Source organism: Vulpes vulpes, chromosome 9 (assembly GCF_048418805.1).
Source record: "Vulpes vulpes isolate BD-2025 chromosome 9, VulVul3, whole genome shotgun sequence".
NCBI classification, from domain to species: domain Eukaryota; kingdom Metazoa; phylum Chordata; class Mammalia; order Carnivora; family Canidae; genus Vulpes; species Vulpes vulpes.
Genome location: NC_132788.1, coordinates 91,753,955 through 91,781,607, shown reverse-complemented (window position 1 = coordinate 91,781,607; position 27,653 = coordinate 91,753,955). Strand labels below are relative to the sequence as shown.

The window sequence follows — 27,653 nt, the reverse complement described above, 5'->3', positions numbered from 1 at the left end:
TGACCCTGAGATTATGACCTGAGCTGAAACCAAAGTCAGTCACTTAATTAAGTGAGCCACCCAGGTGCCCCATCCTGGTAGAAGTTTTGAGGTTTATTTTTGTTAGAGGATAAATAGAGCATTTGTGGGTTGGGAGACTTCACAGTTCCATAGGAGATAGGCTTTGTATTGAAAACTGGGGATTGTGACAATGTGCATGCTGAATACAGAAACTTCTAGCCTTTATCTCCCACCTGGCTCTGGAAATACTGGAAGTCAGACCTTTACCTTCCAAAACAAAAGATTAGAAGACTCTTTGGGGACAGTCTGAATAGGGCAAGATGAGGGACTTAGAAATATTGATTGTGCCAGTTATTGACTTATTGTCTCTGAATTCTGAACCTGCCCTTCTTAGCCCTTTTTTATGATGCTAAAGCTGGAGACTCTGCAAACCACATTTCTTCTTTGCCAGCTAAATATTTGTTAGGTTCTGCCAATAAAGAGGTACTGTAGGGAGACTACTTGCTTGGGTGATGAATGGACTTGGTTCTTCCTGTTTTTATTTTAACCCTGGAGTTAACTGCTCTTCACGCAGTTGGTCTCTACACTATTCTTCATGGCAAGTAGCAGTCTTGGTTTTGGTGAGTGGCCTCCAGCAATTACCACTGCAGCAGAATAGCATGTTTCTGCAGTGGCCCACCATTTCATCAAAGATCAGTATCTTCGCTTTTTAAGACCTGTAAGTTACTAAGCTGTTTTTCTTGTTTACTTTTCTCTTAGCTGTAAAGATGGCAATATCTTTTCATAGTTGCTACCTTGGTTACATCTTAGAGTTCTCGTTTATATTTTAGTCATTTACCATCTTTTACCTATTAATGGTTTTTTAATAATACATTTTTCTTGTTTGAAAGATTGGTTTTTGTCTCCTGACTAGACCCCAGTTGATACTCTGATATCAGGGTTTTCACAACAAATGGTAGTGAGATCTCTAAACAGTGAATTATAAGGTCAGCAAGATTCATTCACCCATGCATTTAGAGCTTCTAATATACTTTTGATTTCCTTTCTTTTAAATATGAGCAGACAACCAATGATTCCATGTATTTGAGGATGCCTTTAATATGAACAATGGCTCTTCTTTCCTCCAAAAAAAGAAGAAAGAAAAGAAAAAGAAACTCATGGGAAGGAGACTACATAGGGTGGAGAAAACTTAGAAAACAAGCCTTGTGAATGATTTCCTCAGAGATAAAAGAAGACATTGCATTCATGAAGCTACAACAGGATACTATTAAAAAGGAACATTAGACAACAGAGAGGAGTTCTTGGAAATTAAAAAACATGATAGCAGGAATGGAAAATCTCAGTAGAAGGGTGGGAAAATAAAAAAAAAATACAAGTCATAGAAGATTAGAGAAGATAAGACAATGCAAAGTCGGCTTTAAGAGGACATCAGTTGGTGGAGATTCAGAAACATAGAGGAAAGAAGCTGAGGGAAGGAAATTGGCTATGAAATAATTCAGGAAAATTTTCCAGAATGGGAGGACATGGCTTTTCATATTGAAAGGACCCAGCAAATACCTAACACAAATGGATGAAAATAGAGCCATATCATTGTGAAATTTCAGAGTATTGAGACCAAGAAGATTCAGCTAGCGCTCAGAGATAGAAAAGAGCATGGTGTATACAAAGGACTGGACTTTAACTGTGGGAGACAGTGGAGTGATGTCTTCAAAATGTTGATGGAAAATGATTTATAACCTAGAATTTTATCAAAATCCAGCCAAACTTTGAATTGAATAGGAGAATATAATACATGTATTTTCCCAGTAGTTCATTTTTGTTTTTGTTTCCCTTGCCTTTAGAAATGTGTCTAAAAGAAGTGGCTATGGCCAAGGTCAAAGGGGTTGCTGCCTGTGTTCTCCTCTAGGATTTTGATGGATTCCTTTCTTACATTTAGGTCTTTCCTCTGTTTTGAATTTTTGTGTATAAGAAAATGGTCCAGTTTCATTCTTCTGCATGTGGCTGTCTAGTTTTCCCAACACCATTTGTTGAAGAAACTCTGTTTTCCATTGGATGTTCTTTCTTGCTTTGTCAAAGATTAGTTGACCATAGAGTTGAGGGTCCATATCTGGGTTCTCCATTTTGTTTCATTTATCTGTGTGTCTGTTTTTGTGCCAGTACATGCTGTCTTGATGATCACAGCTTTGTAATAGAGGTTGAAGTCTGGAATTCTGGTACCCCAGCTTTGGTGTTCTTTTTCAACATTCATCTTCTATTTTGGTTCCATACAAATTTTAGGATTATTTGTTCCAGCTCTGTGAACAATGTCAGTGGTATTTTGATAGGGATTGTATTGAATGTGTGGATTGTTCTGGGTAGCATAGACATTTTAACAGGATTTGTTCTCCCAGTCTATTAGCATGGAATGTTTTTCCATTTCTTTGCGTCTTTCTTAATTTTTTTCATAAGTGTTCTATGGTTTTTAGAGTACAGAGGTAAAGGTACCGCTTTGGCTTATTCTAGGTATCGTATGGTTTTTGGTGCAATTATAAATGGGATTAATTCCTTAATTTCTTTTTCTTCAATCTCATTGTTAGTATATAGAAATGCAACTGACTTCTGTGCATTTATTTTGTATCCTGCCACATTGCTGAATTCCTATATGAGTTCTGGCAATTTTTGGATGGAGTCTTTAGGGTTTTTCACATACAATATCATGTCATCTGCAAAGAGTGAGAGTTTGACTACTACTTTGCCAGTTTGAATGCCTTTCTTTCTTTTTGTTGTCTGATTATTGAGGCTAGGACTTCTAGTACTATGTTGAACAACAGTGGTGAGAGTAGATATCCATGTTGTATTTCTGATCTTAGGGAAAAAGATCTGTTTTCCCCCACTGAGAATAATATTGGCTGTGGGCTTTTCATATATAGATTTTATGATATTGAGATATGTTCCCTCTATCCTTACACTGTGGAAAGTTTTTAATCAAGAAAGGATGCTGTATTTTGTCAGATGCTTTTTCTACATCAATTGAGAAGATCATGTGGTTCTTGTCATTTCTTTTCTTAATGTGATCTATCACAATTGGTTTGCAAATGTTGATCCACCCTTGTAGCCCAGGAATGAATCCCACTTGGTCATGGTGAATAATCCTGTTAATGTACTATTGGATCCTACTGGCTAGTCTCTTGATGAGTATTTTGACATCCATGTTCATCAGTGATACTGGTCTGTGATTCTCCTTTGTGATGAAGTCTTTGGTTTTGGGGTCAAGGTAATGATGCTGGCCTCAGAACGAGTTTGGAAGTTTTCCATCCATTTCTATTTTTTGAAACAGCTTCAGGAGAATAGGTATTATTTCTTCTTTAAGTGTTTGGTAGAATTCTGGTGGGAGACCATCTGGCTCTGGACTCTTGTTTGTTGGGAGGTTTTTGATTACTGCTTCAATTTCCTTGCTGGTTATTGGTCTGTTCAGGTTTTCCATTTCTTCTTGTTTCAGTTTTGGTAGTTTATATGTTTCTAGGAATGGATCCATTGGTTTCAGATTGTCTAATTTATTGGCATATAGTTGCTCATAATATGTTCTTAAAATTGTTTGTATTTCCTTGGTGTTGGTTGTGATCTCCCCTCTTTCATTCATGATTTTATTAATTTGGATCATTCTGTTTTATTTTAGATATGTCTGGCTAGGAGTTTTATTTATTTTATTAATTCTTTCAAAGAATCAGCTCCTAGTTTGTTTATCTGTTCTCTGTTCTTCTGGTTTTTATTTCATTGATTTCTTCTCTAATCTGTATTATTTCTCTTCTCTTGCTTGGTTTAGGCTTTATTTGCTATTCTTTCTCCAGCTCCTTTGGTGTAAGATTAGCTCGTGTATTTGAGTTTTTAAAAAAATTTTTGAGAGAAGCTTGTATTGAAATATACTCCCTTCTTGGGACTGCCTTTCCTGTATCCCAAAGATTCTGAACAGGTTTTGTGCTTTCATTTTCATTAGTTTGCATGAATCTTTTTAATTCTTCTTTAACTTCCTGTCTGACCCATTCATTCTTTAGTAGGATGCTTTTTAACCTCCAGGTATTTGACTTCCTTCCAAATTTCCTCTTATGATTGAGTTCAAGTTTCAAAGCATTGTGGTCTGAAAATATACAGGGTATGATCCCAGTCTTTTGGTATCAGTTGTGACCTGATTTGTGACCTCGTATGTGATCTTTTCTGGAGAAAGTTGCATGTGCAGTTCAGAAAAATGTGAATTCTGTTGCTTTAGGATGGAATGTTCTGAATGTATCTGTGAAGTCCATCTGGTCCAGGTATCATTTAGAGCCCTTGTTTCTTTGCTGATCTTCTGTTTAGATGATCTATCACTCTAAGTGGGGTGTTGAAATCTCTTACTATTAATGTATTATTATATGTATTTCTTTACTTTGGTTATTAATTGGTTGATATAATTGGCTGCTCTCAAGAGCATAAATATTTATGATTGTAGATCTTCTTGTTGCATAGACCCTTTAAGTATGATATAGTGTTCCTCTTCATCTCTTAATACAGTCTTTGGTTTAAAATCTAATTTGTTATAAGGATTGCTACCCAAACTTTCTTTTGAGGTCCTTTTGTATGTAAATGGTTCTCCACCCCCTCATTTTCAGTGTGGAGGTGTCTTTAGGTCAAAAATGAGTCTCTTGTAGACAGCATATGAATGGGTCTTGCTTTTTTATTCAATCTGATACCCTATGTCTTTTGATTGGAGCATTTAGCCCATTTACATTTAGAATAACATTGAAAGGTATGAATTTAGTACCATTGTAATACCTCTAAAAACCCTGTTTCTGTAGATTGTCTCAGTTTCTTTTTGGCCTATGTTACTCTTGGGCTCTCTCTTCGCTTAGAGGATCCCCCTTAATATTTCTTATAGGGCTGGCTTGGTGGTCACATATTCTCTCAGTATCTATCTGTCCAGGAAGCTCTTTGTCACTCCTTCCATTCTGAATGACAGCCTTGCTGGATAAGGTATTCTTGGCTGCATGTTTTTCTCATTTAGTACCCTGAATATATCATGCCAGCCCTTTCTGGTCTGCCAGGTGTCTGTGGATAGGTGTGCTGTCAATCTAATGTTTCTGCCTCTATATGTTAGGAATCTCTTGTCTTGAACTACTTTGAGGATTTTCTCTTTATCTCTGAAATTTGCAAGCTTCACTATTATATGTCAGAGTGTTGATCTATTTTTATTGATTTTGGGAGGGGTCCTCTCCACCTCTTGAATATGAATGTCTGTTTTCTTCCCCAGATTAGGGAAGTTCTCAGCTATGATTTCTTCAGATATACCTTCTGGCACCCCCTTCACCCTCAGACACTAAAGTAATTCTGATGTTGGTTGTTTTCATGGCATTACTGATTTCTCAAAGCTGCTCCTCATGGGCTATTAGTTTTTTTAAATCTTTTCCTTAGGTTCCTTCCTTTCTATCAACTTGTCTTTGTCACTCACTGTCCCCTCTGCCTCATTTACTGTAGCTGTTAGAGCATCCAATTTAGGCTGCATCTCAGAGTATTATTAATTTCAGCCTGATTGGTCTCATTTCTACACTGAGATTCTCTAGTGTCTTTTATGCTTTTTTCAAGCCCATCTAGTAACTTTATAATTGTTATCCTGAATTCCATCTATGACATTTTATGTAAATCCATATCAATTTGATCTGTGGCAGAGAGTATTACCTTTGGTTCTTTCTTTTGTTGTGAATTCCTCCTTCTAGTTATTTTGTCCAGAGAAGGATGAACATGTGAACAGAATCAAAAATATCAACCATGACCCAAGCAAAATATACACTAGACAAATCTGATGAGGTCAGGAAGGAAAACAGAACAGCAAAAGAAAAAGCAAAAGGGAAAAAAGCAAAAAGGGAGGAAGAGGGAATACAATCTCACAGGGTGGACAAAACAGGATAATCCATTTGTTCTTGAGTGTATTTTGGTCTCTGTATTAGCAGACACTAAATCTGAAGGTTGTAAATAAATCAAAACTTATACAAAAATAAAATTGAATAGAGTGAAATGAAGCCAAAAATGAAGTATATATCTATTAAATATAAATGTAAAAAAAAGTTAAAAAAAGAAACTTAAAAACGAAGAGTTTATAAAATAAGCTAGTTGAAAAGAGAAAAAAGAAAAAGTAATGGAAAATTATAAATTGAAAGATAAATGAATCATGAGACAAAAGCCTTGAAGGCTATATATTATTTTCCCCTAGCTCTGGAGTTTTAGTCTTATGGGATCTGTAAATTCGCTGTGCACCTGTTTTTCCAGTTGGTCTTCTGGGGGAGGGCCTGCTGTGCTGCTTCTCAGGTGTCTGCCTGGGCGGAGTTGCACCCAACCTTGCCAGGGGGCTGGGCTCAGTGTAAGCTGATCCTCAGTGTAGCTTTTTGTTCTCTGAAGGCTTTTTGGTCTCTTTAGATGATCCAAATAAAAATAACCAGGCCTTGATCTCTAGCCCTATAGCCGAAAGATGGCAGTCCCCTCTCTTCAGTAAACCCTCAGGGATAAATGGTCTTCACTTTTGTGTGTGCCACAGTCTGCATACTCCTGTGGTACATGCTTATACCAATACTCCTGGGGAAAGTCGGAGTGTCTTGCCTTACTGCATTTTGTAGGGGGCTAGCAGTGAGAGCAGTGGTGGGATGTGCACGCACCTGCTCTCCCCTTCCCAGGGGAAGATGGAGGGTCCTTGCATTTGAGTCCTCTGCAGGTTCCGCAGGGAGAGAGAAGTCACCCAATAGGCTGGCTCCTGGTCTATGGTGAACAAAGTTGAGAACCCCCTCCTGGGCTCTCTGACCCCAGCCAGTTTTTCAGCCCCATTACCTGGGAACTCCACTAGCTCAGGCCACTGCATTAATTCTGTGACTCTAAGGATCCTGAGACCATACTGTCCCACCTAGAATTCTGCCCATTTCACCACCTGAGCACCTTTGAGGCAGGGATGTTTCTCACTGGAGTAGATTTCTAAGGGTTCTGATTTTGCCCTCAGGAGTGGTATCACTTTCCAGTAGCCTGTTTACAGAGGCTCCCCCCTAACGCTGCCGTTTATCTTCCCCCAGATTCACCTCTCTGCACCTCCTACCTTGCCAAAAGTGGTCACATTTTTACTTGAAGAGTTCCGGTATTCTTTTCTTACATCCCAGGTTGAATTCATGGGTGTTCAGAATGCTTTTATAGTTATCTAGCTAAATTTAAGGGACCAGCTGACCACTCTTCTGTCATCTTGAGTGAAAACTTCAAGTACTCATTTTAATAGTGTTTATTTTAGTGCAGGTTTGCTGCACATTCATTCAGCTTCTATGTGAATCAGTTTTTTATTTTTTAAAAGATTTTGTTTATTTATTCATGGGAGACATACACAGAGAGAGAGAGAGAGGCAGAGACATAGGCAGAGAGAGAAGCAAGTTCCATGCAGGGAGCCCGATGTGGGACTTGATCTTGCGACTCCAGGATCACACCCTGAGTTGAAGGCAGACGCTCAACCACTGAGCCACCCAGGCGTCCCAGTCAGTTTTTAATTTGTCATCATTTTTGAAAGATGTTTTCCCTGGATATAAAAGTCAAGGTTGATGAATATGTTCTTTTAATATTTTAAATATTTTACTCATTAATTTTTGATTTCTGTAGTTTCTCTTGAAAAGTTACTGTGCATGTTTTATTATTCCCGTAAATGTAATGTGGCTCTGCTCAACTCTTTAGCCTCTTGGCTGATTCTTTCTTCGGGGCTTGTTGGAGCATTTCCCTGCATCCTGTTTAGGAACTGGGCAGTCCCAAAAGTGGAGATTGTAATGGTAGCTCTCAGAGTTAATCTTTTTCTTCTTATCTCAGTGAAACTGTCATTTTTTTTATTGGATCCCTTCATGGAAAGTCAGGTGAATGAGAATCTCATTTTGATGTTCTCTTTTCTAAAGGATTATAGTACTTCAGGTCTTATCTATGATAGTTGCTTTCCAGTGCTCTTACGCAATTGTTTCATGTATTCATTCAGGTTTGTATTCGTTAAATACAAATAGTTTGTCAGGACTAAGACCAGAAGTTTATAAACTTTTGAATTCTAATAGAGTTTTAAAAATATCTTAATCAATGGCAGTATTATTGAAATTTGTGGCTCTCCAAAGGGACTAATTTTAAGGAAAAAGTAACTCATTTAGAAGTAAAAGACCTCATTTTTAAAATGTGCATTTATTTATTGCTAATTGTCTTTTATATTTAACTGCTGATGAATGAAGATTGAAAATAGCACTAAGTTATGCAAATATGTAGAGTAGATTGTTCTTTGTTTTCAGTGAAAATACTGGCAAGATCATTTTGAATGTGGACCTTTTGAATAATTTTGTTTCCTGTTTTGGGGCTGAATTCTCTATAAAAGTTGATACAAGTGGCTGGCACTTTCTTCCTTGCCTATTATGTAATTGGAAAAGGATGAAAAATTGTGTGAGCTGTGCATGTTTTTATTGATGTATCAAAGAAAAAAATCAGTATTTTTAGATAATTATAGATTTTGTTTTTGGCCCTTGATTTTATAGTTGGTTACTTAAATGATTTCTAAAGTTGATCTACATGGAAGTCTGCCCTTTACAATGGACCGTGATTTTTTTATTAAGCTATTTTTAATCATGATATGGGGGTAGCCCGGATGGCTCAGCGGTTTAGCGCCACCTTCGGCCTAGGGCATGATCCTGGAGACTCTGGGATCGAGTCCCGCGTCAGGCTCCCTGCATGGAGCCTGCTTATCCCTCTGCCTGTGTCTCTGCCTCTCTCTCTCTTTCTGTGTCTCTCATGAATAAATAAATAAAATCTTAAAAAAAAATCATGATATGGAATAGAAGTTGTGGTTGTCATCTACCTGTTTCTACTTCCTGTGCTGCTCCTCTTCCAGGATAGTAGGTGGGGGTAATAAATTTGCATTTATTTTCCTTTTGTTGGTGAAGATATGTTACACCTTTGAAATAAAAAGCTTGAAACTTCTTGTTGAACAGTACTTTTTGTTAAACTGCATTTGGTGCTTTTGATCTGACTTAATTGGTCTGTACCCAGTATCTTTGTAAAGGACTGCTTATTGTTGACTGTCACATGTCCTGAACTCTATAGAAGCTTCATTCTTTTGACTTAACACTGCTGACACTGTTCTGCTGCCTCTCTGCCAGTAGCCATTGTAGTGGTACTGTTGGCTATTTTTGATAGTATAGCTTCACTTACATTGGGAGACAGACAAGGACAATTCACAACCTAAATAATGCATATTTAACAAAGCAGTGGTCAGCTGTGTTTGAGATTATAAATGTGAAAACACCTAGCACAGAGCATGGCACAGGGACAGGTGACCACTACTTTTTTTTTAAAGGGAAAGTTTTCCCTGGCACTTTATTTATTTATTAATAAGTAAATTCTATCCCCAACATGGAGCGTGAACTTGTGACTCTGAGATCAAGGATTGCATGTTGTACTGACTGAGCCAGACCGATGCCCTGACCATTACTTTTTGCCTATATGTTTAAGTAATTGTAACTTTCAGATGACTTAAATATCTATCTATATAGATTTATAAATATTTGTATATATATTTATACACAAGACCCAGAGTATTTTTCTAAATAGCCTTCCCTATTGATTAATTTGTATTTCCCTTCTTACTTATTGCTATTCTAACCTAATGGGATTAAATATTTAAGAAAAGTGTTTTTTAAAAAAAATCAGAGTGAGAAGTTAAGATAGTGGAGTATTTGGGGACCCTGAACTTGCCTTGTCCCTCAAACACATCTAGATCAACATCAAATCATTTTGAATAACTAGGAAATTGATCTGAGGATTATGGAAACAGCTTCCATAATTGGAAGGAGAGCATGGCAGATACAAGGTTCAGAGATGTGAATTGGGGGAGAGAAAAACCCTAGTGATACGAAGAGGAGGCAGCCCTTTTTCCTGAGAGAAGTCAGGAAGAGAGCAGGAGAGAGAACAGGGTGTAGGGTTTGCTTTAGACATCCCAGTGTGGGGATCCCCTGGGTTGCACTGGAAGAGTGCAATCCCCTTCCTGGATTACATTTAGAAGAGGTTATTTTGCCTCTTCAAGTATAGGAGGCCCGCTGGGCACCTTTGAACAGCTGATCAACAGAAAAGGAATGAGGCACAGTAGAGGGCAGATTACCTGGTCACAGCTTTTTGCTGTCTACGGGGCTTCACCATAGACTCTGGCACCTTCACAAGTATGTGACTGCTTTTCTGGGACAGAGCAGTGCTGGGCGCAGTGCTGGGAAGCTCTCCTCTGGGGGAGGGGAGCAGGTGTGGGCCTTTATGGTCCTTTAAGATTTGGAGTTTTGAATCCCAGCCTCTGGCCAGAGATGAAACAAAGGAGAACCGTGGCACCCAGCATGCTAATGGCTGAGGGCAAAGATCTGACAAAAGCCTGGAACACAGAAGGGAAGATTTTTCACTTTTCTGTGATGGCCACCTGAACAGCAGTGCCACAAGTTCCCCTTCCTGGGGGTGAGAGAGCAGGGTGATATGATCTTCTGCCCTCACCATCCCCTGCCCACTAGCACAGTGGGACTTCAGAGAGAAACACAGTGCTTCCAATGGAAGCTGAAGTTACTTACACCAAATACTGCCCCCCCTGCACTCTGCAGGGGCATCTTTACTAGGGCAGGTCTGACTGTGAGCCAGTGCAGTGGGCCTTTCACTCAGAAGACCAATACAGCGGTCACCCTACCCCAACATGAACCAAGTCTGCTGATCATAAAGTGCTCCAAAATGTCAGCTTCAGTTCTGGTGGAAATAGGAATAAATTTCTTTTTTTAATCTTTTAATTTTTCTTTGGAATTAGGCTTATAGTTTTTGTTGGTTTGTTCCCCCCCTTTATATATATATATATATATATATATATACACACACATATATATATACATATATATATACATATATATATACATATATACATATATGTATATATACATATACATATATATATATATATATCTGGCTCCTTTTTTTTTTCTTTTTTCTTTGGAATCAGGTTTATAGTGTTTTTGTTTATTTAGTTGTTTTTTTTCTGTTCCTTTTCCTTTCCCTTTTCTTGGATCAGGCTGTTTTTTTTTTTTTTTTCTTTTTATCAGGCTTTTATCAAAGCACACCTAATTAAAGGTCCAAACACTTCCCACTGCAAGCAAGGAGAAACTCTGTAGAGGACTGACCTGGGGGAAAGAACAGCCAAAACACAACAGCAGAGTGCACACAACATATACCAGAAACACTGCCTAAAGCACCAGGCCCTGGACAGTGTATGACCCTTCTTAATATAGTTTTACTCTGAGAAGCAGGAAACATAACAATCTTTCTTAATACACAAAAGACAGAAACCCAGACATAATGAAAAGATGGAAGAATTCTCCCCAAAAGAAAGATCAAGAAGAAATCACAGCCAGGGATTTGCTCAAAACAGATGTAAGCAATATATCTGAACAAGAATTTAGAACAGCAGTTATAAGACCACTAGCTGGGCTTGAAAGAAGCATAGAAGACATCAAAGAAACCTTAGCTACAGAGATAAAAGACCTAAAAATTAGGTCAAAATAAAAAAAGTGCTATAAGTGAAAGCCCACTGGATGTAATTGCAATGAGGATGGAAGAATCAGAGGATCAAATAGGTAATATAGAAGATAAAATTGAGGAAAACAATGAAGCTGAAAAGAAAATGGAAAGAAAACTAATAGATCATGAAAATAGACTTAGGGAACTCAGCAATTCCACAAAATGCAATAATACCTGTGTCAAAGGAATCCCAGGAGAAGAAGAGCAGGTAAAAGGGGGCAGAAGGTTTACCTGAACAAATTATAGCTGAGAACTTCCCTAATCTGGGGAGGGAAACAGGCCTTCTCATCCAAGAAGCACGGAGAACTCCCCTCAACGTTAACAAAAACAGGTCAAAACCAAGAGATATCATAGTGAAAGTTGCAAAATACAAAGATAAAGGGAGAATTCTGAAGGCAGCTAGGGACAGAAGGTCCTTAATCTCTGAGGGTGGACACACAAAGTCAGCAGCAGACCTGTCCACAGAAACTTGGTAGACCAAGAGAAAGTAACATGATACATTCAACATACTGAATGGGAAAAAACATGCAGCCCCAAATACGATATCCAGCAAGGCTGTCATTCAGAATAGGAGAGATAGACAGTTTCCAAGACAAGCAAAAACTAAAGAAGTTCATGAACACTAACTCAACTCTGCAAGAAATGTTAAAGGAGACCCACTGAGCAAGAGAAAGAGACCAAAAGCAACAAAGACTAGCAAGGAACAGAGACAATCTACAGGAACAACAACTTTATAGGTAAATCAAGGGCACTAAAGTCCTATCTTTCAGTAATTACCCTGGATATAAATGGACTAAATGCTCCAATTAGGAGACATAGAGTATCAGAATGGATTAAAAAAATAAGACCCAGCGATATGCTGCTTGCAAGAGGGACTTATTTTAGATCCAAAGACACCTCTATATTGAAAGTGAGAGGGTGGAGAACCATTTATCATGCTAATGGACATCAAAAGTAAGCTGGGGTAGCAATGCTTATATCAGACAAACTAGATTTTAAAACAGACTAATAAAAAAAATAATAAAAAAATAAAACAGACTAATAAGAGATGAAGAAAAAAGGGGTCTATCCAACAAGAAGATCTAACAGTTGTATATATTTATGCCTACAATTTGGGAGCTGCCAAATATACAAATCAATAACAAACTTAAACTTATTGGTAATAATACAATAATAGTACATTTTAACACCCCACTCACAGCAATGGACAGATTATCTAAGGAGAAGATCAGCAAGGAAACAATGGCTTTGAATGACAATGGACGATATGGACTTCACAGATATAGTCAAAGCATTTCATCCTAAAGGAACAGGATACACATTCTTTTCAAGTGCACATGGAACGTTATCCAGAATAAATCACATACTGGGTCACAAAACAGGCCTCAACCAGTGAAAAAAAATAGATGGAAATCATACCATGTATATTTTCAAACCACAGTGCTGGGACACTTGAAGTCAACCACAGGAAAAAAAATTGGAAAGACTACAGATCCTTGGAGGTTAAAGAGCATCATACTAAAGAATAAATGGGTTAACCAGGAAATTAAAGAAGAAATAAAAAATATGTGGAAGCAAATGAAAATGAAAACATGATAGTCCAGGGATGAATCAGAGGTACTCATAAAGGGAAGTTTATAGCATTACAAGCCTTCCTCAAGAAGCAAGGAAAGTCTCAGATACACAGCCTAACCTTACATCTAAAGGAGCTGGAAAAAGAACAGCAAATAAAATCTAAAACCAGCAGAAAAAGGGAAATAAGATCAGAGCAGAAATAAGTAACATAGGAATTTTAAAAATCTAGTAGAACAGATCAACAAAACCTGGAGCTGGTTCTTTGAAAGAATTAACAAAATTGATAAACTCCTAGCCAGACTTACCAAAAGTAAAGAGAGGGGTGCCTAGGTGGCTCAGTCATTTAAGTGTCTGCCTTCAGTTAGGTCATGATCCCAGGGTTCTGGGATTGAGTCCCACATTGCGCTCCCTGCTCAGTAGGGAATCTGGTTCTCTCTCTGCCCTTCCCCCTGCTTGAGCTCTGTCTCTCTCAAATAAATAAAGTCTTTAAAAAAATTAAAGAGAAAGGACCCAAATTAATAAAAATCATGAATGAAAGGATCACAACCAACATCTAAGAAATAGAGTTGTAAGAAAATATTATGAGCAATTATATGCCAACAGATTAGGGAATCTGAAAGAAATGGATGCATTCCTAGAAACATATAAAATATCAAACTAAAACAGGAAGAAATAGAAAACCTGAACAGACCCATAACAAGCAAAGAAATTGAAGCAGTAATTAGAAACCTCCCAACAAACAAGAGTCCAGTACCAGGTAGTCTCCTAGCAGAATTCTACCAAACATTTAAAGAAGAGTTAATACTTATTTTTCTGAAGCTGTTCCAAAAAATAGAAATGGAAGAAAAACTTCCAAACTCATTCTGTGAGGCCAGCATTACCTTGATCCCAAAACCAGACAAAGACCCCACTAAAAATGAGAATTACAGACCAGTATCCCTGATGAACACAGATGCAAATATCTTTACCAAGATACTAGCCAATAGGATCCAACAGTACATTAACAGGATTATTCACCATGACCAAGTGGGATTCACTCCTGGGATCCAATAGGATCCAACAGTACATTAACAGGATTATTTACCACGACCAAGTGGGATTCATTCCTGGGTGGTTCAATATCCACAAATCAATCAACATGATACACCACATTAATAAAGAAGAGGGCAAGAATTCTATGATCCTCTCAATTGATGCAGAAAAAGCACTTGACAAAATACAGCATCCTTTCTTGATAAAAACTCTCCACAGTATAAGAATAGAGGGAATATATACCTTGTAAGGGGCATTCATATATAAAAGACCCACAGCTCATATCATCTTCAATGGGGAAGAACTTTCAGTTTTTCCACCTAAGGTTAGGAACACAACAGGAATGTCCACTCTCACCACTGTTGTTCAACAATGTACTGGAGGTCCTAGCCTCAGCAGTCAGACAACAAAAAGAAATAAAAGGCATCTCAATTGGTAAGGGCATCTCAATAGCCAGAGGAATGTTGAAAAAGAAAACCAAAGCAGGAGCCATTCACAATTCCAGACTTCAAGCTGTATTACAAAGCTATAATAATCAAGACAGTATAGTACTGGCCCAAAACTAGACACGTAGTTCAGTGGAACAGAATAGGACCCAATATTCTCTGGTCAACTAATCTTTGACAATGCCCAGTGGACAAAAAGTCTTTTCAACAAATGTGGAAACTGGACAGCCACATGTAGAAGAATGAAACTGGACCACTTTCTTACACCATACACAAAAAAAGTTCAAAACGGATGAAAGACCTAAATGTAGGAACAGGAAAACATCAAAATTCTTGACAAGAACACAGGCAGCAACTTCTTTGATAGCAGCAGCTTCTAGCTGGACTCGTCTCCAAAGGCAAGTGACTTCTCTGACATCAGCCATAACAACATTTTTCAAGATAAGTCCTTAAGACAAAGAAAACAAAAGCAAAAATGAACTATTGCAACTTGATCAGGATAAAAAGCTTCTACACAGCAAAGGAAACAGTCAGCAAAACTAAAAGGTAAACTAAACTATGGGGTGGGAGAAGATATTTGCTAGTGTCTTATTACGTAGAGGGGTAGTATCCCAGAGCTATAAAGAACTTATCAAACTCAACACCCCAAAAGTAAATAGTCCAGTCAAGAAATGGGCAGAAGACATGTACAGACATTTCTCCAAAGAATATATATGAATGGCCAATAGACACATGAAAAAATGCTCAATATAACTTGCATCAGGGAAATACAAATGAAAACCACAATGAGATACTACCTCTCACCAGTCAGAACGGCTAAAATTAATAAGTCAGGAAACACCAGATGTTGGCGACGATGCAGAGAATGGGGAACCCTCTTAACACTGTTGGTGGGAATGCCAGCTGGTACAGCCACTCTGGAAAACAGTATGGAGGTTCCTCAAAAAGTAAAAAATAGAACTACCCTATGACCCAGGAAATGCAATACTAGGTATTACCCAAAGAATACAAAAATGCTGATTCGAAGGGGCACCTACACCCCAGTGTTTATAGCACTATCAACAATAGCCAAATTGTAGAAAGAGTCCAAATGTCCATGTATATATGTATGTATACATTCTTCAAAAGGAATGAACTTTTGTCATTTGCAACAATGTGGATGGAACTGGAGTGTTTTATACTAAGCAAAAAAGTCAGAGGAAGACAAAATATTATGATTTCGCTCATGGAATTTATGAAACAAAACACGAATATGGGGAGTGGAAGGAAAAATAAGAACAAACAGGCAAAGCATAAGAGACTCTTAACACAGACAAATAACAGAGGTTACTTGAAGGAGGAGGGTGGTGGAAGTGCTAAATGGGTGATAATCATTAAGGAGGGCACTTATAATGAGCATTGGGTGTTATATGTAAGTCATGAATCACTAAATTCTGAAATCAATGTTATACTATATATTAAAAAATTTGGATTTAAATAAAAAAAACAGTTAAGTGACTTTTTTGTATATACACGAAGTGTGTTTGGCATGATCGATCATGGAAGTCGTAATCCAGAGTTAAGTTGACAAATGCATATTCTTACAACTATCCCAGTTCATTCATACAGTAAGTATTTCCTGAAAAGTCACTTAGTGATAAGGACAGATACACACTAGTCTACTGCTGTGCTACTTCTATGACAATTATCTAGTATTCTCAGTTCTATATTTTTACATTAATTACCTTTAAATAGGGATCCCTGGGTGGCGCAGTGGTTTGTCGCCTGCCTTTGGCCCAGGGCGCGATCCTGGAGACCCGGGATCGAATCCCACGTCGGGCTCCCGGTGCATGGGTGCATGGAGCCTGCTTCTCCCTCTGCCTATGTTGTCTCTGCCTCTCTCTCTCTCTTTCTGTGACTATTATAAATAAATAAAATTTAAAAAAAAATTACCTTTAAATAGTGTAATGCTTTTTTTTTTTTAAGCTTTAACAACAGACATTTATTTTCTCATAGTACGGTAGGTGAGAAGCCTATAGTCAAGGTACCAACATGGTGGTGTCTGGTGAGATTTCTCTCCTTGACTTTAGATGGCCACCTTCTTGCTGTGTGCTCACAGTGGTCTTTTCTCTGTACCAGTGGGAAGATAGAAAGTCCTCTGGTCTCTCTCATTTTCTTATAAGGACACCAGTTTTGTAGGATTAGGGCCCACTCTTGGGACCACATTTAGCCTTAATTGCCCCCCTAACTCTAAATATAGTCACATTGTGGGTTTGGACATATGAATTTCAACATGTGAATTTTGAGGGAACACAATTTAGTTCATAGTACTTAGTAATAGTTTAATATGTTCCATAATATATTTTTTTGAAATTTCAAATACTTGCGATTTACCTTTGTCAAATTTACTCAGAGTTTAACATTTATTTTGTGTTGTACATTAACTCAAAATAGAAGAATTCACACTAGTAATTAATTATAAATATATACTGAATTATGACAGTTTATTAGATCAGTAAAATACAAAGGTCTTATAGCCAAGTTATGGTAATATTTTAGCTAATAGAGATTCTTTTTCATTTAAAAGTAATGATTTATTGTGTTCTGAAATATTTGGTTTAGAATCTTGCTTTTTGACAATGAGTGAACCTGGTTCATTTCATTAAATTAAATCCTGAAGATAACTATCTCATGTTATATAACTGAAAATTTTATAGCAGAAAACTGTGCCTTATTGATATTTGGTAAAGAAAGATATTAGATGCATAAAAATTGGATGAGAACAGGTAAAGTTATCATTACTCGCAAATCATATATATGGATAAAAAAGAACTAGTAGTATTAGTGGAAATATGAAATAGTGAAATATGAATAACAAATGGTACGGTGAGTCCTTAAAAAATTAAAATATCATTAGTATATTATACTGCAATTTCACCTCTGGGCATTTGCTTAAAAGAATTGAAAATAAGAACTCACACAGCTATTTGCACACTCCTATTTATAGCAGCATTATTCACAATAGCCAAAAGGTGGAAGCAACCCAAGTTTCCATGGATGAATGAATGGATAAACAAAATATGGTAACTCCACAGGATAAAATATTATTTGGCCTTAAAAAGGAATAAATTGTGGTACAACATGGATGAATGTTAAGGATATTATGCTCAGTGAGATAAACCAGACACAAAAAGATATGATTCTATTTAGAGTAGTCAATTTCCAGAGTCAGAAGGTAGAATTGTGGCTTCCAGGGCCTGGGAGAAAAGAGTAATGGAGAATTACCGATTGGTAAATGGGTACAGATTTTCAGTTTTGCAAGATGAATTATAGAGATGGATCATGATGATAGTTGCACAATTCTATCAATGCCACTAAACTGTACACTTAAGAATGATTAAAATGGCAAACTTTGTGTGACATATATTTTAATGTAATGCTTTTCTAAGTTCTATTATCTTTGAATATAGTGAATCCTAGTCTATCTAAAATTTATAATATGCTTCTGGCTTTTCAATGTTATGTGGTTATTTTAAAAAATATATATTTTCTATATTTTTATCTTATTACTGAACTAATTGCTTAAGTAAAATAACTCTTTGAATAACTTTTTGAACTATTTTAAATAACTCTTAAATTCTAAAATCTCTGGTGATGTCAGTATGAAATAGGATTTAGCACTACATCTCAGCTAAAAATTTTATTTATTACCTTAATTTTTAATCACATTTTATAAAATGACATATTTAGAGCTAAGGTGTATGATATTTTTTAATGTAGAATTCTTGGAAATACATTAATAAATTTTCTAATTTCACTAGTATATACTTTTAAAATTTATGTAATATTACCATTCTTAGTAAACATAATCAGTGTTGTTTAAGTTGATGAAATGCATATGTGTCACTTTTTCAGAGCTCTCCACTAGGATTATGATGTCTGGGTAAAAGAAGTTTGCATAGCATGGGACTGTTTCTGTATCAGATGAGGCTAAGACTGGAGGAATATGAACACCATAAACAAGTATTTTTATTAGATACTTGTGCCACAGTATCACTATATGTTTTTCACCAGATTACTAAAATCCAATCTAGGCTCCTCCAGGGAGTCTGCTTCTCCCTATGCCTACGTCTTGGCCTCTGTCTCTGTGTCTCTCAAGAATAAATAAAATCTTAAAAAAAAAAAAAGCTGAGCTATAAGCACAAGAGATTTTTTAAAAATATTTTATTTATTTATTCAGAGAGAGAGAGAGAGAGAGAGAGAGAGGCAGAGACACAGGCAGAGGGAGAAGCAGGCTCCATGCAGGGAGCCCGATGTGGGACTTGATCAGCCTGATGTGGGACTTGATCCTGGGTCTCCAGCATCACAGCCCAGGCTGCAGGCGGCACTAAACCGCTGCGCCACCGGAACTGCCCAAGAGATTTTTTTTTAATAAAATTGTGGCTAAAACCATATTTGTCAGGCAAAGAATTTAGGTTCCATTAATGATCAGTAATTTTGGACAGATTATATGGTGAAAAAATCTTATTTTGTTGGAAGAGTTATTTACTTTCCATGGGTTTGGAGGCTCTTTACTCATCTACTATGGTTTTATGTTCCGTGATTGTACTTTTTGTTGCAGGTGGTAAATCTCTGTAAGAGTGTATTAACATTTTGCTCGTAAGAAAAGAAGATGTAGATGTTAATTCATGCACTAATTTGAACCTTTGTTAGATGGGTAAGAGTATTTTTAAAAAAATTTACATCCTTTTCCAAAAATGAGTTAAGAGAGCTATTTAGGAGTTTGTATTTTTGGACCCCCTAATGTTTTTAGAATGAATACCATTTATATTAAGAAACTTCAGGTTGCAGTTCTTTTATATCATAAGTCCAGTCTCCTCTGTAAAGTCTCCACTTGACAGTGTTATTTAGCAAACAGTTTCAGTGTAAGTTACTCTTCTGTCACACCTTGCCCACTCCATAACTGAGTTATTACAGTGTGTCTGAAATTGCTCAAGGTACTTTACATTTTATCAACAAACTTTCCAGGTAGGTATTATCACCCCGTATGTTACAGATTCATTCATTCTTTCACCAAATATTTGAGTGCCTAATGGAGATGAAGCACTCTTGTAGCTCCTGGGGCTCAGATCTAAAAGAATAAAGCAAAGTCCCTGTTCTCAATGAGAAGAGTAAGGAAGGACAGAACAGAAGGTAGCAGATAGAGTGACTGTGTGCATTGAGGGAGGGTGATGGGGTGGGGTGGGCTTCTTCTATGTATTTATATAGGATAATCATGGAAGGTCTCTCTGAGAAAATAACATTTGGGCAGAGAATACGTGGAGGTAAGGAAGCAATCCTGTGGTTTTCTAGGATAACAGTCCAGGCATATGTGCAGAAAGTATAAATGCCTGCAGTGTGGCAGCTTACTTAGTGAGTTGAAGGAATTGCAGGGAGACTGGTTTGGCTTCAGTAGAAGGGTTAATTGGGGAGGAGCAGAGAGAGTGGTGGGAGGAGATAAGATCAGCAGAGCCTGTAGTAGGACTTTGGATTTTACTTTGAGATGGGATAACTAACGTTAGACAGTTTAAGCAGAGGTATTCTGAGGCTCAAAGATCTTTACTTTGCTTTTGGAATTTGAAGACAACACCCAAACTTTTCCCAATAGTTCTTGCATTGTAAAGTTTCATCACTAAACATTTGGGTGAAGTGAAGAATTCTGTGTTTCTCCCAATATTCCCTTGAGTAACATGTCCCTAGCTTAGAAGTTAGAGAGTTGCAACCAATTATTAAGGAAGGGAAGATCTGGTGTTTCTGGAGGCAGTACATGTTTAGCATTTCTTAGAATTCAATCATGATATTATGACTTAGTTAAAAATATACATGTTAATTGGTTCCCTGAAGGGAACAGTCTTTGTAGAAAATTAAAATCTTGAATATTGTAATAATGCCTTCCTTTACTCATTCACTTTTCCATAAAAATTGAGATCTGAAAATGTTAGAGGATAAAAATATCTCTGAATCTTAAGTTCAGATTAAACTTAGTGATCAAACCATCGGATGTTGACTTAAGATGATAATGACTCCAGTATACTCTTCAATTTAATGCATATGATGATGGCGAAATTGATGAGGCCTCAGGCAGTATGACCAAGAACTGTGAAATCTTGGTAAGTCAAAGATCAATGAGGAAAATGAAAGGAGAGATTTATAGCTATAAAGGTAGATTGTCCAGGGTTCTTGTAATAGAAAAACAGACATAAATAAAGATGCTTTATTGTGCTAGCTAATTAAAAACATCCTTTTTTTTTTTTTAACTGATTCTTAATGATTTTGGAAATGTTTGAGTTGGTTTTTTGGTTCTTTTATCTGAGAAGTTATGAGCTTTTGTTCTGTATGTAAAAGGCATAAAAGGAATGAGTTCTCTATCTTCTTCCTTCTCTCTTATCCTTTCTTGACTCTCTTCAGTTTTAAATCTTACATGCATAGAGTGAACACATTTAGCAAAATTTGTAGCAGAGATTTGATTTTAAGAAAAGCTGATGCCTGAAATTCTTTGAGCACAGCCCTCATGACCCTCACAATGTTGGCATCCCATGGAGGTGATAATGTTGTGTTTTTGAAGCTGTTAAGTATTTGACAGAACTGGTCTCAGGCTTCTCTCCTCTGTCCCCTGACCTCCTATTGAGAAGCAAGAGTTTATATTGCATTCTAATATAAATATTTAAGTAATAAGGAAGCAACTTTTAATAAGCAATATTGTGAGAATTCATTGGATGACAAATTACTGACTTTTGTAAACATGTTATCTGATTGTTTACTTGAAATCTTGAGGTGGTGCTTCATTCTAGTTATTCTCTAATTATCATTTTATAAAAACAAAAAATAAGTGAAATATAGTAATTTGCACCAAAACATCTGTTAGTTATATTGAAGCATATGGATTACATGACTTGTTAATAGTTTTTCTTTGAGTAGTATAAGGGAGATTCAAATGTTAACATGAATGGCATTGCAGTCAGATAAAAAAATGACCTTTCATAAGATTTAACAAAGTGGCCCCAAGGATTTATGAAATATGAGAAAATGTGAAAGGGTGACCAGTATTTTGATATTGTATGTAATATACTAACAGCAACAGTGCATTCCTGTAAATGTCTTTCAGTGCGTATGTACAGGAAATTTTCTAAGGGCACAGCTTTCAACATTTTCAGACCCAGTACTATCCTGCCTTTTTTCCTTTTATTTTTTTATTTTTTATTTTTTATTTTTTAAGATTTTATTTATTCATGAGAGACACACAGAAAGAGAGAGAGGCAGAGACACAGGCAGAGGGAGCAGCAGGCTCCATGCAGGGAGCCTGATGTGGGACTCCATCCCGGGTCTTCAGGATCACTCCCTGGGCTGAAGGCGGCGCTAAAGCACTGAGCCACCTGGGCTGCCCCTTTTTCCCTTTTATAATAGCTTTATTGAGACATAATTCACAGACCATAAAATTCACCCTTTAAAAACACACAGTTCACTCTTTTTATAGTATAGAGTTGTGCAACTACAACCATCACCACTGACTAACTTTAGAATATTTGTATAACCTGAGAAAGAAACCACACTCCTGTTAGCAAATACTCCCCGTAATCTTCTTCCCCCCAGACCCTGGCAACCACTAGCCTACTTTCTCTGTCTATGGATTTGCCTATTCTAGACATTTCATATAAGCGTAATTACTGAATTTGTGTCTGGCTTCTTTTACTTAGCACAGTGTTCAAGATTCATCCATGTAGAAGCATGTATCAGAACTTGATTTCTTTTTATAGTTTAGTATTCTATTGTAGACATATACCATATTTTATTTATCCATTCATCAGTTGACATATATTTGGGTTGTTTTCACCTTTTGGCTGTTGTGAATGGTGCTGGTGTGAACATTTGTATGCAGATAGTTGTTTGAATACCTGCTTTAAAATTTTTTGTTATATACTCAAGAGGGGAATTGTTGGGTCATACGGTAGCTCTACCTTTAACATTTTGAGGAACTGGCAAACTGTTTTCTAAAGTGGCTGCACCATTTTACAAACCTAGCATTCCAGTATCTCCTTATCTCTGTTAATGCTTGTCACTGTCTGTGTTTGTCATTGCAGCTGTTTTATTGGGGGAGAAATGGTATCTCAGTATAGTTTTGATTTGTATTTCTTTAATGACTAATGATGTTGAACTTTGCTTCATGTTTGTATTGGCCATTTGTGTATTTTCTCTGGAGAAATGTTTATTTAAATCTTTTGCCTGTTTTAAAAAATTATCTTTTCAATTAGTTATGAGTTCTCTATATATTCTGGATACTAGTCTTTTATCAGGTATATGATTTGTAAATATTTTTGTCCATTCTGTGGGTTATATTTTAATTTTTTTATGGCCTTTGAGGAACAAAGCTTTTAATTTTGATGAAGTCAAATTTATTTTCTTTGTTGTTGTTTGTGCAAGAAACAGTGTAACCTAAGATCATGATTTACACTGTGTTTCTCCTAAGAATCTTTGCATTTTGAAAATATAAATATTTTTAATGTCTTTAACTCGACCCTCCCCATTTCCAAAAATTTCTCTAGAATGCAGTAATATCTCCAAATCAATGCTACTGTATAAGGGAGGGATAAGATACAGAAGTACATTTCTAGTGTTATACAATACACGTATAATAAATACTGCATTGTTTTTGAAAGTGGGGGCCATTTATTATCACTCTCACTAGCACTATCTGATTGCTCCACAATCTCTTGCCAGCATCTGCTATTGCTAGAATTTAAAATAAAAATTCTAACCAATGTAGTAGATGTTAAGTGTTATCCTGTTGTGTGTGTGCGTGTGTGTGTATGTTTGTTTTAGTCAGGTTATTGGGGTATTATTTATGAACAGTAAATGTCACCCTTTCTGGAGTACATTTCTCTGAATTTTGATAAATGTATAATCTTATAACTGTAACCATAGTTAAGATACAGAACATTTTTGTCACCCCCAAGTGTAACATCAGGTTCCTTGTAGTCAACCAACCTTCCTAATCCTCTTTGCCCAGCCCTGGAAACCACTGATTTATTTTCTGTCCCTCTAGTTTTGTGTTTTCTAAAATGTTATATAAATGGAATCATACATTGTATATATCCTGTTGTGCCTGGCTTTTTTTCACTTAGCATAATGCATTCAAAATTAATTCATATTGTATGTGTCTGTGGCTTTTTTTTTTTCTGAGTAGTATTTTGTCATACAGATTTAAGCCACATTTTATTTATCCATGTAGCAGTTGATAGACATTTGAGTTGCTTTATTTTTGAAGATTATGAATAAAGTTGTTATAAACATTGTGTATAGATTTTATTTTTATTTTTATTTTTATTTATTTATTTATTTTTTTGTGTATAGATTTTAGTATGGGTTTTTTCCTATTGATTAAATACTTAGAGGTGGGATTTGTGGATCACATAGAAAATGCATTAAAAAATAGACTATTTTTTAGAGTAGTTTTAGGCTCCCAACAAAACTGAGCAACAAGTACAGGAAATTCCCATATACCCCCTACCCCCATACATGTATAGCCTCTCCCACTATCAACATCCACACCAGAGTGGATACATTTGTTACAATCATTGAACCTACATTGCCATATTATTATCACCCCAAATCCAAAGTTTACATCTGGGTTCACTTTTCGTATTGTACTATTGGTTTGGATAAATGTATAATGACAAGTATCTACCATCATAGTATCACATAGAATAGTTTCACTGCCCTAGAGATTCTCTCCACCTATTTATTCCTCCCACTCTCACTCCCTTCAGCCTTTGGCAAACACTGATACTTTAATTGCCTCCATGGTTTTGCCTTTTTTGGATGTCATATGGTTGGAATCATATGGTATGTGACCTTTTCAATTTGGCTTTTCTCATTTAGTATTATGCACTTTAAGTTCCTCCATGTCTTTTTGTGGCTTGATAGCTCATTTCTTTTTGTCACTGTATTCAGCATATACCAGTGTCTGGATGTACCACAGTTTGTTTATCCATTTACCTGAAGGATATCTTGGTTGCTTCCACATTTTGGCAGTTATGAATAAAGCTGCTGTAAACATCCAGATGCAGATTTTTGTGTGGACATGAATGTTCATTTCATTTGAGTAAGTACCAAACAGTCAGACTGATGAATCCTGTGGTAAGACTATATTTAGTTTTCTAAGAAACTGCTAACCCACCTTTCAGAATGGCTGTACCATTTTGAATTCCCACCAGCAATGAGTGAGAGTTTCTGTTGCTTCACATCAGCATTTGGTGTTGTCAGTGTTTTGGATTATGGCCATTATAGTAGATATGTTTTAATCTCATTTTAATTTACAATTCTTGAATAGTATTTGGTGTTGAACACTCATATACATTTTGCCATATGTATATCTTCTTTGGTGAGGTATCTATTCAGGTCTTTTGCCCATTTTTCAACTGAGGTGTTTTTATTAAGTTTTAAACATTCTTTGTATATTTTAGGTAACAGTCTTATATGAGATGTGCCTTTTCTAAATATTTTCTCCTGATTGTGGTTTGTCTTTGAATTCTCTTGATAGTGTGTTTTTGCAGAGCAGTAGTTTTAATTTTAATGAAGTCTAGCTTATTGATTGTTTCTTTCATGGATCATGCATTTGGTGTACAACCTTAAAGGTCATTGCTATACACAAGGTTATTTAGATTTTCTCTTATGTTATCTTCTAGAAGTTTTTAGTTTTGTGTTGTACATTTAGATCTTTGATCCATTTTGAGTTAATTTTGTGAAGAATGTGAGGACATAAATGTCTGTGTCTGGATTCATTATTTTAAAATGTTGTGTCTCGTTTTCCGAGCACCAGTTGTAGCATCTTTGTTCCTTTTAAAGATCAGACTATTATTTATGTGGATCTACTTCAGTGCTCTCTATTCTGTTCTGTTGATCTGTTTGTTCTTGCTCTAATATTGCACTATCTTGATTACTGTAGCTTTATAATTGTAAGTTTTGAAGTCAGGTAGTGTGAGTCTTCCATTTTTGTTACTCTCCTTCAATATTATGTTGCCTATTCTAGGTCTTTTACCTTCCCTTATAAACTTTAGACTCAGTTTGTCAGTATTCAGAAAACAACTTGTTGAAATTTTTATTGGCAGTAGGTGGTCTTTCCATGCTGTTGATTGTGTCTTTTGATGCACAGAAGTTTTAAATTTTGATGTAGTCCCATTTATCTATTTTTACTTTACTATTTTTACTGTTACCTGTGCTTTTGGTATCATATCCAAGAAATCATTTTCAAGTTTATATCATGAAGATTTTCACTGTTTTCTTCTAAGAGTTTTGTGACTCTTAGAAGAGCAAAATTTAAAAACTTTTATGAAGATTACATTATTAATTCTTTTATAGAGTATGCTTAAGAAATCCTTGTCTAAACCAAGGTCACGAAAATATTCTACTTTTGTTCTTATACCAGTTTTACCATTTACATTTAACTCTGTGATATATTTTGAGGCAATTGTGTGTAGGTTTGAGGTTTTTTTTGTTTGTTTTATGTATATCCAATTGTTTCAGCAATGGATATTTGTTAAAAAGACTATTATTTTTCTTTGCACCCTTTTTGAAAATCAGTTCATTTACATGTGGGTTTTTTGTTTTCCAGTGTATTTCATTGGAAATAACATTTTTTATTCCTTTTCAAAATTATTTTGACTATTCTAGTAGTCAGTTACCTAAATTTTAGAAAGAACTTAGTACCTACCAAGATTTTTGCTGGGATTTTGATTGGCATTGCATTGAATCTATAGACCAATTTAGGGATAATTGACATCTTAATAGTACTGAGTTTTGCAGTTTGTACACATGATAAACTTATTTATTTATTTATTTATTTATTTATTTATTTATTTATTTATTTATTTATTATTTCTCCTGTTCTGTCTTCTTCAGGGGCTGTTAGTTTTCTGGTTTTCATCTCTAACATGGGACTTTTAGTTTTCAAGTCTAATACAAGGCTTGCAGGGCAAATTAAAAAGGTCTTTGTTCTTACCAAGAATCAGATTTCTTGAATAAGTACTTTTTGGATTGCATCATGTCTTTGGTTTACTTCCAGAGTTCTGTAGAATTTGATTTTGACAGTTTTTGCCAGCATTCTTATTCCTTTTATTGAGGAGAGGCTTTTTTGGAGATCCTTACTCTGCCATTCCTGCTGATAACATTCTCTGTGCTGTTTCTTAAGCTACTATAAAATGTCACATTTGGTAAATCACTTTTTTCTTTATAATAAATGAAGATACTGAAACTCTCCAGGTAGAATTGAGTTATTCAAATTTCTTATCTCGGCTGTTGTACTAAACATAAACAAGGATATTTCTTCTTTTATTTTTTGTTATGATTTCAGGAAAGTTGACTTTTTCCTCATAGCTTTTTTTGCAAGATTTAAAGATTAATACATATAGAACAACCTCTCTCTTATTTATTTATTTTTTTTAATTTTTTATTGGTGTTCAATTTGCCAACACATAGAATAACACCCAGTGCTCATCCCATCAAGTGCCCCCCTCAGTGCCCATCACCTAGTCATCCCCACCCCCCGCCCACCTCCCTTTCTACCACCCCTAGTTTGTTTCCCAGAGTTAGGAGTCTCTCATGTAGAACAACCTGTCTATTGTAGTACATAGAACTATAAGCTCTTAGTTATGATTAATTATTATCAATAATCTCCTTTTCTTCATTTTCTTCATTCAGTACACCTCATTGGAACATTTTCCTCTTAAAACTCAAGGAGAGAAACTATAACAAAACTCTAAAAATAATAGATTGGAATTGAGAAAAGTTGATAATGAAATTTTTTCCTGAAAATTGTTTTTATTTTGTAATTGAAACTTTGAGTATTAATGCTGTGTGAATGCTGAGAAGGAATAACTGAAGAAGAGATGTCAACTTTAGCATCTGGAAAGCCAAGAAATGTAGTTTTGTGCATGGAACATTGAATAAAACCAGGAAACTGAAAGTCTGGGCTGTAGTCCCTATATGCTACCAAAAAAGCTA

At 36.0% G+C, this 27,653-nt stretch overlaps 1 protein-coding gene across 33 annotated transcripts in view; it reads left to right on the top strand.

Annotated features, from left to right (window-relative positions):
- DOCK3 (dedicator of cytokinesis 3) overlaps window positions 1–27,653 on the top strand; it is a 523,288-nt gene that overhangs the window by 91,170 nt on the left and 404,465 nt on the right. The gene's annotated exons all lie outside the window — the stretch shown is intronic.